Genomic DNA, 7,848 nt, shown 5'->3' with positions numbered 1-7,848 from the left:
AAAAAAATTGTTAGATATTTAACTCTTTCGTTACTCTATTTATTTTGAGATGCTCTGTGTTTCTTTCAATTAATTTGAAATATAACAAAGAATTTAGTAAAATAACTTAGTTATCATTAAGCCAGTGTTTGGAACATAAATTGTGACTAAGGTTTGGTGGAAGATTTTAATTCAAAACTGATGATAACGAGACATTTGTACTACAGAGCCAGAAGCAGTTTCAGCCAGGTTAGTATAGAAAGGGTTAATCAAAATCTGTGTGCAACAACTTAACAGGTTGTCACTACAATAACTTTATAGGTTATCTGAATTCATTATCATTGAGAAATAAGTGTGTTGGAAAGGGAACTATACCTTTAATGCGATCTACTGAGGAAGTAGCAGTTTATGCAATGAAATACATGTCAGAATTTATATAACATGTAGACATATATGAATCTGGGTAATATAATCTTAGTTCATCTAAGCAAGTCATTTAAACATTGGGAGTGCGCAATGACTGAGCAACTAGCTGGTGCTATCATTTTATGTCTACAGGAATTAAATATCACATAAAGAAAATTATTGAATATTTACAAGTTATCTCATGGGACATTTCCATGTTTCATTCATTGACTACATACATATGTGAGTGTGTGTGTGTGTATAATATATACGATTATTTATGCAAATCTAGCTATGTTAGAAATGCAAATATATATTTATTCACACATATATATATCTGTGTCTATGTGTGTATATATAACAATTACTGCATGACATTCTCATAAATGCTATCGAAACCTGTGTATAGGTAATGTAATTTATGATGTTATAATACAAATTTTAACCGTATCTCCCTACTACATTGTGTTCTCAGATATATATATCATCATCACCTGTTTTCCATGCTGGCATGGGTTTGACAGATTGACCAGAGCTGGTAAGGCCAAGTGCTTTGGCATGGTTTCTATGGCTGGATGCCCTTCCTAATGCCAACCACTCCACAGTGTACTGGGTGCTGCTAATGGGGCATCTGCACCAGTATCAATTCTACTGTAACAGATGGGTCTTCTTGAGTACAGCAGTGTGCCAGATATCTCGGTCCTTTGTCATCATCTTTGTAAGGCTCAATGTCTTACAATCAGCCTTCAGTACTTCGTCCCATGTCTTCCTGAGTCTACTTTTTCCTCAAGTTCTATCCACTTTAAGTGATTGGCCCTTCTGAATGCAACTGTCTACATCCATATGTGTGGAGGCACAATGGCCCAGTGGTTAGGGCAGCGGACTCGCGGTCATAGGATCGCGGTTTCAATTCCCAGACCGGACGTTGTGAGTGTTTATTGAGTGAAAACACCTAAAGGTCCATGAGGCTCCGGCAGGGTATGGTGGCGAACCCTGCTGTACTCTTCCACCACAACTTTCTCTTACTCTTACTTCCTGTTTCTGTTGTGCCTGTAATTCAAAAGGTCAGCCTTGTCACACTGTGTCACGCTGAATATCCCCAAGAACTACGTTAAGGGTACACGTGTCTGTGGAGTGCTCAGCCACTTGCACGTTAATTTCATGAGCAGGCTGTTCCGTTGATCGAATCAACTGGAACCCTCGACGCCGTAAGCGACGGAGTGCCAACAACAACATCCGTATGTATGTATGTATGTAACTTATTTTATTTAAAATTTTATGTTTTAGCATCCACCACACAATCTCTAAAAAATAATTTCATTTTTTTCTCACCCTCAGAAGACAACCCCAAATATCATTCAATTCAGCTGACCACTTTGCCACTCATCCTTCTCTCTATTAAAAATAAGTACAAAGGTTATAATTATAGGAACAAGTGAATTATTTACATTATTTACATTTGACGGATATATGTCATCTTGTTTGTTGTTAACATAACATTTCAGCTGATGTACTCTCCAGCCTTCATCAGGTGTCTTGGGGAAATTTCGAACCTGGGTTCCTATTCCTAAAGTATTTTTCGATGTTGTTATTGTTATTATTATTATTGAGGTCACTGCCTGGAATCGAACTCGGAATCTTGGGGTTAGTAGCCTGCGCTCTTAACCACTATGCCATATGCCCATAGGCCTATGAAATATTATATATAGTGCTTTGCCATCTGGCTGTTACATCAGGTGTCTGTGAGGTGTAGGACGCTTGTCATTTGAATAAATTGCGATTTCATTAAGAAATGCAATTTAGATAATTGGTTGGCGAAGGTGTAAATAAACAATGATAATAACGATGATAAAACAATACTCTCAGAAGTCCCTGCAACAGCAGCAGTAGTAGCAATACAAGTGTGAAAACAACTAGCAACACATTAACAAATTTATCAAGACATACACACACACACATGTATGTGCCAGTGCAAAAAAAGTTTTCAATCCATTATTTACATGCTGTTATTTCTAGCTTTATATGTACTTTGAGATCCAGTAAAAAAACTTTTCTCATGTTCTGAAATAGTTTGTAAATTATCATGACATCAAATCATATACATACACACACACATATATATATATATATATATATATATATATATAGGCGTAGGAATGGCTGCGCGGTAAGTAGCTTGCTTACGGACCAAATGGTTCCGGGCTCAGTCCCACTACGTGGCACGTTGGGCAAGTGTCTTCTACTATAGGCTCGGGCCGACCAAAGCCTTGTGAGTGGATTTAGTAGACGGAAACTGAAAGAAGCCCATCATATATATGTGTATGTGTGTGTATATGTTTGTGTGTCTGTGTTTGTCCCCCAACATCACTTGACAACTGATGCTGGTGTGTTTACGTCCCTGTAACTTAGCGATTCGGCATAGAGACTGAACTTATGGGATGACCTGATATATATTTGTGGACATTAAACGATGATGATGATGATGATGATGATAATTTCTGTGTGTGTGATCCGCCCCCTCCACACTCAGACACCTTGCTACCATCGCTTGACAATCAATGCTGGTGTTTTTATGTCCCTGTAACTTAGTGGTTTGACAAAAGAGACCGATAGATTAAGTTCTAGGCTTACAAAGAATAAGTCCTGGGGTTGATTTCTATAACTAACAACCTTTAAAGATGGTGCTCCAGCATGGTCACAGTCAAATGACTGAAGTAAAAGAAAAGAATCCATACATACATACATACATACATACACAAATTAAATATCCCCATTTAAATAGGATTAACTGAAGATTAAGAAACACACTGCCTTAGGAAGTTTAAAATAGAACATCTCAAAATATCATACTTCTGGTGACTGACCACAGAAGATGAACTCTAAGAACCAACAATAACAACAATCATGATGAAGAACTTTCTGCAAGATAAATTGGATTTGTAAACTGGATTAAAACCATCACCTGGCATTTGAATGCCTTTAGTGGAAGATTTAACTCTGCTGCAAACATTCAAGCAAGTCTCTGGTTTGAGATTACTATCCTCTCTCTCACTTAAATGTCTCGGAAACTATATAAAGGTTCATAGATATTGCATTTTGCTCTTGGCTTAGAGATAAAAATAATGATAAAACGTCTTATTGTTATAGTGGCCAGGTTCCAACCCAAGCTACTGCAACAAAGTCTACCTTCCTCACTTCTCAGTCTATCATCACTGCCTTGAAGACCTGGATACATTCCAGGCCAGTGTCTGCAATCAAGTTGGCGATGTAAGTGTAACAACGCTTTCCTCTTCTTACATCACAATGAAGTGGGTTCCATCAGACTAGTTTGGATGCTACCAGTTCAGGATGGTGCATGAGGTGACCAGATAATCGCAGCTGCTTTTGCCTGATCTTCTTGCTAAATTTGACAGGTCTCCATAAAAGCATTCATTTGTCATATGTTACTGCCATTATACATTTAATGTGTGTGGAAGTGCAATGGCCCAGTGGTTAGGGCAGCGGACTCGCGGTCATAGGATCGCGGTTTCGATTCCCAGACCGGGCGTTGTGAGTATTTATTGAGCGAAAACACCTAAAGCTCCACAAGGCTCCGGCAGGGGATGGTGGCGAACCCTCTTTCACTACAACTTTCTCTCACTCTTCCTGTTTCTGTTGTGCCTGTAATTCAAAGGGTCAGCCTTGTCACACTATGTCACGCTGAATATCCCCGAGAACTACGTTAAGGGTACACGTGTCTGTGGAGTGCTCAGCCACTTGCACGTTAATTTCATGAGCAGGCTGTTCCGTTGATTGGATCAACTGGAACCGTCGACGTCATAACCGACGGAGTGCCAAAAACAACAACATTTAATGTGAAATGTGAAATCAGCTTAAACAACTTAAGAACAATGTCTACTAGTCTTCAGAGTTGATTGGTTCTGTACCACCACCATTTAAGCTCTCCCTCCTCACTCATCTCTTTTCTTGTCACTTATACTGTGTTCAGTCTTTTCTTCCCTGAACTTCTGTATTCCCTCTCTACTCATATGAAGAAAACCATTAGCCACATTGATCTCATCCACCTCAGAGAGCCAACAAAAGCTATGGGCATGGCCCAACCTCCTGATTTAGCAAAGGCTAAAATAAAATTAAAATGTACCAGTCAAGAATCGAAACCTTATAGCAGATCAGAGCTTACAGGTGGGTTATTATACTTCTCTGCAGTACATGAATCCCAAGTATAGTTCTTTTGGCCAAATGTTGCTGTAGCATCTCCTCCTCATTCTCCTTGTTCTCATCACCATCATCATCGCAATATAGCTGAAAGGTTCAACTCAACTCTAACAGAACATTATAGATCCCATAAAAATATCACAGATAATTCAAAGTTTTACACTCATATGGAAACATAGTTCTCTTTCCTTTCTTTCCTTTCACTATCAATTATCTATCTAACCCCGCCCTCTCTTTTTCTCTTCTCTTCTCTCTCTCATATATATATATATATATGTATGTATGTATGTGTGTGTGTGTGTGTGTGTATGTATGTATACACAACACAATTGTATATAAACAATACACACAAACATATGCACATATTTATAACAAACCGAACTATTGAAATGCATTCGATGAACCATTACAAGAGAACACAATGGCAACCATCGAAGACTAAACAATATTTTGAATGAAATCATGGGAATCATTAGAAATATTTCTTAACATAAAATAAATAAATGAATAAAATACATAAATAAAAAGGCGAATAGCTCCTTGATAACTACAATAACAACATTGAAAAAAATATTAATGAAAGCCAACAGATATTTCCTTTGTGAAAAGATATTCATATAGAATAAATAAATGTATAAATAGACATTGATGGTTCGTTAATGAGATAAGTTGGACGTAACTAATTATATTTATTGTTTGTCATTCATAATATAATTGAAAGTTTCTATTTCGTTCGGTTTGTTGAGAGGTATTTTGGCAGAGAGTTTTCTTTTCAATAAGAGTTTATAGGTGAGAATGCTTCAAATATTAGCCCTCGGAAACGGCAGTAGCAGCGGTTTGAAATTGGCTCTCTTATCTTGACGTATAAAAGTGGGAAGATTTCACATAGAAGTTCGCTAAGTTGATTTGCCTTGAGCAGTGAAAGTATCTACCAATATCATTGATGATGCTGACAGATGGAGAAGGTTATTTCATGTTTCTTTCTTTTTATCGTCTGATAGGAGTAATTGAGGACAGGCAGACTAGAATAGCCTAGAACGGTCTTCTCCTTTTTGTTAAGAAATATGATTGAATCTCATCAAATCCATAAAAGAGTTCAGTACGTTGATTTACCATAAGGAGTGAAATACTGTGACGTTTAGAAACTTACAAGAAACGATACAAGATAGAAAGACTTATAAAATTCTTCATGTATTTAGGAAATTTAGCAACGTATTTTTATATGTTCTCTCTACATCAGAATAAGTGCAAGTGTTTCAGACCTCCGATTTTTTAAATTTCTCATGACAAATCTGCTCTCCTACAGAATACAATTTTTGTTAAAAGATTCCACCACTAGTTTCCACCAGGCTGCAAACTTTACTTTCACATACCTCTGCTCTCCCCTGCTTGTGTGTCTCCTCTCTCTCCTCCACTAAATGCATTGTGTTCTAGCTTTATTAGAAATAATAATAAAAATAATTATAATAATAATAACATCGAAAAATACCTAAGGGATGAGAATCCCGGTTCGAAATTTCCCCAAGACACCTGATGAAGGCAGCTGAAACATTGTGTTAACAACAAAGAAGATGAGGACATATATCCGTCAATTGTAAATAATTAAAGACATTCGAGCGAGATCGTTGCCAGTGCCGCCGAACTGGCTCCTGTGCAGGTGGCACATAAAATACACCATTTTGAGTGTAGCCGTTGCCAGTACCGCCTACTGGCCTTCGTGCCGGTGGCACGTAAAAGCACCCACTACACTCTCGGAGTTAGGAAGGGCATCCAGCTGTAGAAACTCTGCCAAATCAGATTGGAGCCTGGTGTAGCCATCTGGTTTCACCAGTCTTCAGTCAAATCGTCCAACCCATGCTAGCATGGAAAACGGACATTAAATGACGATGATGATGATGATGTACATAATTCCTCATCTCTTAAATATAGAACTGTATATATGATGTAGTTGTGTAGTCCTTACTCTACAGATGCGAAGAGTAAGTTATCAAGAAACTGGAGCACTTTCACCTGCCGACGCTTCAATCAGTTGTAAGCAGTAAATGGGAGAGCTACGTCACTCTATTTTGCTCTAGCTAGTAACACTAAAACCACGATCAAACAATCTCGGTTTAGAAGTTAAGGGATTGTACAGAGCATGAGTAACATCAAGCCGCCCTGATTGAGTTTTACAGCATCAGTGAAAAACACTGTAGATCTTCTCTACAATATTTTGAAACTTGCCTTCAGTTCATTTTTAGTGTTACAAGGAGTTTTGTTGGTCTCTCCCTCAACTGCGCCCCACACAATTCTTTCCGAATCCTCTGCACTGTCCTCAGATTGACATCCAAACACTTTGAAATGTTCGTATTGGAGCTCCCAGTGCGAATGGCAAGCAATACAGCATGTCGTTTCCAAATTCCTGGCTGGATGAATTGTCTTATTGCTGTTTTCCCCACAGGCGATGCCCAACAGACTCAGCTATACTGTGTAGTCGACAAAATCAAAAACAAACAATGCACATGCGCGAAATTAAAAATATAAAATGGCGACAATTTACTCATCGCAACCTCTGTGTGTGTGTGTATGTGTGTGTGAGGTTGAGTAAAAACATCTGTGCGAGCGCATATGTTTAGTATGTAGATTTTATGTCTGAGAGTAACCTCTTCCCAAAATCTACGAATATATACACTCCTATGAATGTATAGACATGCATGTGTATGTTGTGTGGGTTTATCTATTGATACAATGCATCTATACAATACATACATACATACATATCTATCAATACAATAGATACATACATTTGTACGTACGTACATGCATACGTACCTACGTACATACATGCATGTATGCATCCGTCTATCCCTATATACATACAGACAGACAGACAGACATACAGCGAGATAGTGTGAGAGAGACACGCACAAGAGAATAATTATGCATTATCCTAGAATTATGAAGCAGATCCTTAAGCCATTCTCAAATATTTCAACTACACCAAACTCTTATAGTAACTTATTAAATAGAAAATAAAAGAAAAAAAAGAAAAATTCTTAAAGCCACTCTTTTGTGAAAAGTGAAATGCGGATAATTACTCCAACACACGTAAAATAAACACACACATGGCTCTGTCTCCACATACACGCTGACACTTGAACTAAGCCATATGAATGAGCGTGCATGTGTATTATTTTGTGTGTGCGCATGTATGCGTACGCGCGCTCGCGCGAACACACACATACATACATATATATATATATATATATA

Source organism: Octopus bimaculoides, chromosome 10 (assembly GCF_001194135.2).
Source record: "Octopus bimaculoides isolate UCB-OBI-ISO-001 chromosome 10, ASM119413v2, whole genome shotgun sequence".
In the NCBI taxonomy this organism is placed as follows: Eukaryota; Metazoa; Mollusca; class Cephalopoda; order Octopoda; family Octopodidae; genus Octopus; species Octopus bimaculoides.
Note: the sequence above shows the minus strand (reverse complement) of the source record.